Genomic DNA, 8,633 nt, shown 5'->3' on the forward strand with positions numbered 1-8,633 from the left:
CTCCTCCCCCTGGCGCTCCCCCGCCATGACCGACGCCACCATCGCCATGCCTTCGTCGTAGCCGTGCTCCCCGCCGGCCGTGCGTCCTCTCATCGTGTCCAGGAGCTCCGCCGCTGTCCACTCCATCGAGCAAGCCGAGCCCCGAGCGCTCGCAACGCCCGAGTCCACCGCAACGACCTCGCCCGAACCGCCGTCGCCGGAGATCCCCTTCAACGCCGTCGTCTCCCCGGTCCATCTCCGGCCGCACCAAGGGCTTCGTCGCACTCACTGTGAGCTTAGCCATCTTTCCCGCCCCCCTCCTTTTCTTGCTCCCGAGCTGTGTAGCGACCTCCCGGAGCTCAACCGCACCCACCGCCGTGGAGCTCGTCGCCGACGTGCTCCCGGTCACCCTCCGGCCACTCCACGGTGTCCATCATACTCACCGTGTCACGTAGCACCTAGCTAGCTACTCCCCGCGCCTCACCGACCCCTCTAGCGTCAAGTTCGTCTTCGGCCGAACCCCGGTGGCCGCCAAAGTCGTCGCCGGCGCCAACTCCGGCCACCCCGACCCCAACGGACTCCACCAAGAGCTGCGGCTCGTCCTCAGCTCCACTCCGGTGGTCTCCGCGACCCATTTGGCGGCCGAAACAGCCAAAACCACTTCCGCCGCCGCGTCGGGCTCGCCGGCGGCTAAACGCCGGTGCAGCCGACCCGGGTTTGACCACGGGTGGGCCCTGGTTGACTCCCCTGAGTCAATGACAGGTGGGGCCCAGCCCTGTTAATTAAACAGGTTTAGTTTTAATTAAACTTTAATTAATCTAATCACACTGACACGCGGGACCCACTGTCAGGTTTGACCCGGACGTGTCCCGTTGACCTGCTGACGTCACACTGACGTCAGGCTGACGCAATAATTGATTTTCTGGAATTAATCTAATATAGGAAATTCCAGAATATAGTTTAAACTTTAAAAATTCATAACTTTTATTATGTAACTCCAAATCAGACAAATTATATATGAAAAATGATCAGAAAAATCCAATCTATCCATCTGTACTATTTTCATGCATGATTAAACAAGTTAACCTGATGTTTAATACAGAACAAGGAAAAACACTTTAAAGGGCCATATTTGAGTTTGAAATTTGAATCTTTGATTCAAATTGGTTCAAACCCTTCTGGTCTTAGTTGCATTAGCCCAACACACTCATATTGCTATGTTTCATGCATGCATCATATTGTTGTACATTGTTTGGTGATGGTTGTGTATCGGTGTTCTTTGCGGCAGGTTCTGCCTCCGAGGAGTACCGTGATTACCCTAACAAAGAACCGTATCAGTGCATCGAACCATCAGGCAAGCAACCAACCATTTGATCATATCGATACAATCCCATGTTCTCGCTCCTGCTCTCTTTTACTGCATTAAGACAACGCGTTTCAAACTGCTGTGTGCTACGGTAGTTGAACCCACTTCCTCTGCATGACCTGTCATTGCCACAGTAACTAGATGAAACCCACTAGCATGTGTAGGAGTTGATTGAGACATATGAATGTGTTGTTCCTACCTTGCTATGCCTGCTATGCTTAGAGTCGTGTCAGGTCTGGTTCATCTGGGTGATGGGCTAGAGTGAAATGATTATGTCGGTAATGAGAGTGGTGTGGTGAACACGATTTGGTAAAGGTATCGATGAGAGGCCATGTAGGAGTACATGGTGGGTTGTTTCATTGAAGCCGACCTTAAGCACTGAGATCTGTATGTGTGATTTAAGAATCAGCTACTACCATGCATTGGGCCCGAAACCAATGGACCCTCTCGGCTTCTTATTCACCCTAGTTCTCCGTCCAGGAGTTGCAAGTAGTTTCTGGTGTTTGTAGCCTACTAGAGGCCGTGGACAGCACTGACCGTAGGGGTGGGCTGTGATGCGGTAGGTACGTGGCCGGGTGTACCGAATACCCGTTAGGTATCTCGGGAACCCTGTTCACATCGTTCGGGGCCGTATGGGAAACCTCGGCCGGACTCCCTACGGATGGAACCTGGATAGGCGATAAACCTGGACTGGAGGCTTAGGTGATTAAGTAGGTCGTGGCCGACACCCACGTTGGGCTTCCGCTTGAAGGTTGTCGAGTACATGTCGTGTAAACGACGGTAAGTGGTGATAGCGTGTATGAAGAAGTACATCCCTGCAGGGTTATCATGATCTATTCGAATAGCCGCGTCCGCGGTAAAGGACTACTTGGTTGCCTATACAGTTCATAGACAAGTAAATGGAAACTACTAAAAGCCTCAAGATAAGTGTGAGTGCCGAGGATGGCTCTTCCGTAGGAAGACGAAGGTGGATCCTCGGTAGTGTATTGAATTGGTGAGTAGTGGACTCGTGTACGCAAAATCATTTCAAGTTGGAGTATCGTAGGTTAGCCTAGCCAAGAGTCAAAGCTGGCTTGCTGCAACAACTCCACCGACCCTTCTTGATAATATGCATGTATATAGGATCTGATGTATGTCTTGCTGAGTACCTTTGTACTCATGTTGCTATAATTTACATTTTTACAGAAGACGCTGCAACCCCTTCTGATGGGTTCTACGTAGACGTTGACATCAATGAGTAGGCTAAGGCCCAGGTGGTGATCCTGAGCTTGTGAAGGACCACGTAGTATAGCTAGGCTTTCCAAGCCTCTTTTATTTTCTAGTTGTCTGTACTCAGACAAGTTACTTCCGCTGCTGGTTTGTATGACTGTATGACTTGAATGCTGGGTCGTGTGACCCGTACCTTTGTGTATGTTATGTATGGCTCTCTGAGCCTTAAAATAAAGTACTTGTGTCATAGAGTCATGTTGTGATGCCTTGTTGTATTTGCACATATCGAGCATATTGTGTGTATGATTGAAATGCTTGGTATGTGTGGGATCTGACTATCTAGTTGTTGATCCTTAGTAGCCTCTCTTACCGGGAAATGTCTCCTAGTGTTACCACTGAGCCATGGTAGCTTGCTACTGCTCTGGAACACTTAGGCTGGCCGGCATGTGTCCTTCTTCGTTCCTGTGTCTGTCCCTTCGGGGAAATGTCACGCATTGAGTACCGGAGTCCTGTTAGCCCGCTACAGTCCGGTTTACCGGAGTCCTGCTAACCCAGTGCTACAGCCCGGACCCACTTGCTAATGACCGACATGTTCGTTGCTGGGTCATGGATGCCTGTCCCTGTAAGTCTGTGCCCCTTTGGGTTTACAACTAGTCATGTCAGCCCGGGCTCCTTAACATATGGATGCTAGCGACACTATCATATACGTGAGCCAAAAGGCGCAAACAGTCCCGGGCAAAGGTAAGGCGACACCCGTGGGGATACCGTGCGTGAGGTCGCAAAGTGATATGAGGTGTTACAGGCTAGATCGATGTGTCATCGAGTCGGGGTCCTGACAGCGTTGGCATCAGAGCCGGACTGCCTGTAGGTTCTCCAAGCCAAACTGGTCGATGTTGAGTCTAGAAATTCTTTAGTTATATGTAGGGGAATTGTTTGTGGGTGGAACGTAAGGCTCTTTTTACTCCTTTATCTTATGACATTCTGATCTGAGTCAGTCTATTCTTCCACCGGGGGTTAAGGAATTAGGATCTACTCTCTCTATCAGGATCACGTGTTACTAATCAGTAGTACCTTATAGGGTTGATGGGTACAAGCCTAGTTCAGTTCTACTACCACGTTATGTTGTTAGGATGGACTCAGAACTTTGATATGATGATGTTGAGTGTGTATGAAATCCTTTGTCAAATGTCTCAAAATCCTTCTTGAGCATTTACAGCTGTTATGCTGCCGAAATTTTGCTAGAAATTCTAATGCCTTTGCATTATGATTGTGTTTTCAGATGGCCACTCGCGACCTCAATCAAGTGGTTCGCCTGACTCGATGCCTAGATGTACCCGGCCATACTGCCATGTTGGTCAGGGTAATGACTGAGGCTGGATACCGTTGGTATCCTGAGTACACGGTCGAAGAGCAATTCCGAGACTTTAATCAAAGCCAGTATCTCTGCACTGTCAGGATATTTCCATCTTATCCTGGGTCCACCGAGCCCCTTCACTGCTCCTATGGACTCGGGGTTACTATTGAGATGGCTGTGCAGGACGCCGCCTACTCTATGATGTCCATCATGCGAGTCAGGTCTGGTCTATTTCGGGACTCTGATTTCCGGTATATGCCAGGATCACTTCCGGGAGCACAAGGGTATCTCCAGGCTATCTATGCTGACCCCACTCAGGAGGATTCACGGACTCGCACTACTGCTGAGATGCTCGAGGATAAGGACCATGAAAATCGGGCCTTGAGGTTAGAGCTCTTCAATACCCGTGCTGACCATTGGGCCACATTGACTCGGTTTGCACCGGCGGTGCAAGCTGGATATTCGGATATGCGCGATCTCTATCCTGTGAGATCTGCTCTGCCAGACGTGATGGGTTGGCGTGATGTAGGAGGCATCACCCCACCTCGCGGTCCCCGCAGGCCATCGTCTGTTGGTCCAAGACCTCATCCTAGCCCCTATGGTCCACAAGCTCCGCGAGATCGTCTGTTTCCGGATGATCATGTTGAGCTTCCAGGCTATGGAGGTGACTTCTACGAGGACTACTACGGATCGGTCTGAGTTAGTGGTAGTATCACTAGTTCGTGTTAGCTGTGTCGTCTATCGTCCTGCGTGACTCGTGGGATATGACCTGGTTTGTATCGCCTTCCGGAGGTGTAGAAAAATAATGTATAGGAGCTGGGAATGCCTCCGATGAGATGTAATCCTCTTTTCACCGTAATAGTACCTTGTTTGGTCTTGTACTAAACCCTGTATGGTGTGTATGACGATGGAATAAAGAAGCAGTTTCTGTATCTACCATGTCATACGGATGATCATCTTGCATTCTGAGTTATTCCTTACATTCTGTATCCTATGTCGGAATTTTATCATTCTGACTAAATCGTTGTCTTGTTTACCTAGGATGGTCAACACGCGCACTAACCCTGCTCCTCAAGAGCAGGCCGAAGGCAGTGAAGTCAGGAATGCAAATCTGCCTCATCCTCCTTCCCTAGCCGAGGTTATGATGGAAGCCAAAAGAAACAAGCGGGAGACCAACCGTTTGTTGGAGCGTATTGAACAGAACACAGCACACCATCAGAGGACTAACGTGGTGTCACTCAGTGACTTTATCAAGTTACATCCACCCACGTTCCACCACTCCGTCGAGCCTCTCGACGCTGATGACTGGCTTCGCAGTATCTCTCACAAGCTGCGTTCCGCGCTAGTAGTTGAGGCTGACAAGGTCACCTTTGCTGCATATCATCTTGAAGGCCCCGCCAGTCTATGGTGGGAGAATTATGGAGCTATGCGCCCAGCAGGCCATGTCACTACTTGGGCTGAATTCAGCGAGGCTTTCCGTGAACATCACATTCCGGAGGGTCTCATGGACCGTAAACGTGAGGAATTTTGCAGTTTCACTCAGGGCCGACTCTCTGTGGATGCTTACAGCAGGGAGTTCGGTAACCTCGCACGATATGCAACTGAGGAAGTTTCTACTGATGCCAAGAAGCAAGCAAGGTTCTGTAAGGGACTTAGTCCTGAGCTTCGCCGCGACCTCCGTCTGCATGAGTGCACATCTTTTCAGAAACTTGTTAACAAGGCCATCAGTGCTGAGACTGGTCAGACTGATTATGACGCAACACGCAAGCATGGCCGTGACATGGGTTCCTCATCCGGTGTTGGTCCTTAGAAGCGCCGTGTGTGGGTGCCCAACACCGCCCTGCCACCCAGGTTCACACCGAGGCCATCCTTCCAGGCGCCTCGCCCCGTTCAACAGTCTGCACCAGCCAAGCCCTATGGTGGTCCAACCAACAATGCTCCTCCACGTACCAGTTCCGTGACTTGTTTCAAGTGTGGGGAATCTGGCCACTATATGCGTGAGTGTCCCCAGACCAACCCCAACCAATCTGCTAAAGCTGTTGGCCGTGGCAAGCCGACAGGGAAAGTGTTCCACGCCAAGCCGGCCACCGCTACACGTGGCCATGTCAACTGTATCTCTGCCGAAGAAGCTCAAGAGGATCCCAACGTCGTTCTCGGTACGCTCCTTGTTAATTGCCACCCGGCATCTGTTCTTTTCGATACCGGAGCCTCTCATTCATTTATATCCGAGAACTATGCTCGTTTGCATAACACCGCATTTTGTGACATGCCATCCACTATGGAAATTTCTACTCCTGGTTCTAGATGGCAGACCTCCAGGGTAAGTTATGGAAATGAAATCCAAGTCGACAGACTTGTTTTCCTTGCATCTTTGATAGCTCTCAAATTTTCAGATATTAATATCATTTTGGGTATGGACTGGATGTCAGCTCATCATGCCAAAATTGATTGCTTCTCTAGGACTGTTCAACTCACTCATCCTTTGGGGAAGATAGTTAATGTCTTGACCCGATTAGCCAAGCGACAATTATATTCTCTTAACGCCAGCCCTTTGCCAGACCTTGAGGACGTTCCGGTAGTCCGTGACTTCCCGGATGTCTTCCCAGAGGAATTGCCAGGTGTTCCACCTGACAAGGATGTTGAGTTCGTAATAGACCTCATTCCAGGAACCGTTCTGATTGCTAGAAGACCCTATAAGATGGCACCACTAGAACTAGCCGAGCTTAAGAAACAACTCGATGAGTCCTTGAAAAAGGGTTTCATCCGACCTAGTTCATCCCCGTGGGCTTGCCCCGTCCTATTCGTCAAGAAGAAGGATGGTACGGACCGGATGGTTGTAGATTATCGACCTGTCAATTTGGTCACAATCAAGAACAAATATCCGCTCCCCAGGATCAACGACCTGTATGATCAGCTCGCTAGATCCTCAGTCTTCTCCAAGATGGATTTGAGGTTGGGCTACCATCAAATCAAAATCAGAAACGGGGACATTCCTAAAACGGCCTTTGTTACTCGTTATGGCCAATACGAGTACACCGTCATGTCCTTCGGTTTAACCAACGCTCCAGCCACCTTTTCTCGGTTAATGAACTCAATCTTCATGGAGTATTTGGATAAATTCGTCATGGTTTATCTCGATGATATACTCATCTACTCCAAGAACGAGGAAGAACATGCCGAACATCTAAGGCTAGTGTTGAAGAAACTTCGAGAGCATCGCCTTTATGCCAAATTTTCTAAATGTGAATTATGGTTGTCAGAAGTGACCTATCTGGGTCATGTAATATCTGGTAAAGGTATTGCTGTTAACCCTGAGCGAGTTCAAGCCGTCCTTAATTGGACTCCACCTGAATCGGTCAAGCAAGTTCGGAGTTTTCTAGGCTTAGCGAGCTATTGTCGTCGCTTTGTCGAGAACTTCTCCAAAGTTGCTAAACCTCTAACCAAACTCCTCAAGAAAGATAAAAAGTTCGAATGGACTCCACAATGTGAGCACAGCTTTCAGGAACTGAAAAGACGCCTGACTTCTGCTCCCGTACTGGTACCGCCAGACTTCTCCAAGGACTTTGTTATCTACTGCGACGCCTCGCGACAAGGACTAGGTTGCATTCTCATGCAAGATCGACACGTAATTGCTTACGCTTCACGGCAATTGCACCCACATGAGGAGAATTATCCTACTCATGATCTAGAGCTTGCAGCCGTAGTCTATGCACTTAAGACCTGGCGACATTACCTCCTCGGTAACCGTTGCGAAATATTCACTGATCACCAAAGTCTGAAGTACATTTTCACCCAACCGGATTTGAATCTTAGGCAAAGACGTTGAGTTGAGTTGATCACAGATTTCGACTTAGGAATAACTTACACCCCAGGGAAAGCCAACGTCATGGCTGATGCGCTAAGTCGTAAATCTTATTGTAACAACCTAATGCTACAACAAAGTCAACCGCTTCTCCATGAGGAATTTCGGAAGCTTAACCTTCACATTGTTCCTCAAGGTTTTCTTTCCACCTTGGTGGCGAAACCTACCCTTACGGACCAGATCATCAAAGCACAGAAGGTAGATCCGGGAATTTCCCGCATCAAGAGAAACATCAAGAAAGGAGTTGCGAATTGTTTCTCCATTAATGATCAAGGGGTCGTATACTTCGGGAATCGACTAGTGGTTCCCAAAGTGCGAAACCTGAGGCGATTGATCCTTAAGGAGGCTCATGAATCTCCTCTCACCATTCATCCCGGTAGTACTAAGATGTATCAGGATCTACGCCAGAGGTTCTGGTGGACTAGGATGAAGAGAGAAATTGCTCAGTATATTGCTAGCTGCGACGTCTACTGTCGTGTAAAAGCAGAGCATCAACGGCCTGCTGGCACCCTTCAACCCTTAGCTATTCCTGAATGGAAATGGGATAAAATTGGTATGGACTTCATTACCGGTTTTCCCAGGACCAAAAGAGGGAATAATGCTATCTTCGTCGTTGTTGATCGTCTTTCCAAAGTGGCCCATTTCTTACCTGTTCGCGAGAGTATAACCGCTAGTCAGCTGGCAGACTTATACATCTCCCGAATAGTGTCTCTCCATGGTGTTCCCTTGGAAATTAACTCGGATAGAGGAAGTCTTTTCACCTCTCGATTTTGGGAAAGTTTCCAAAACGCCATGGGAACCCGCCTTTCCTTTAGCACCGCTTTTCACCCTCAATCGAGTGGTCAAGTGGAACGTGTCAACCA

This window comes from Triticum dicoccoides, chromosome 6B, assembly GCF_002162155.2.
Source record: "Triticum dicoccoides isolate Atlit2015 ecotype Zavitan chromosome 6B, WEW_v2.0, whole genome shotgun sequence".
Lineage (NCBI taxonomy): Eukaryota > Viridiplantae > Streptophyta > Magnoliopsida > Poales > Poaceae > Triticum > Triticum dicoccoides.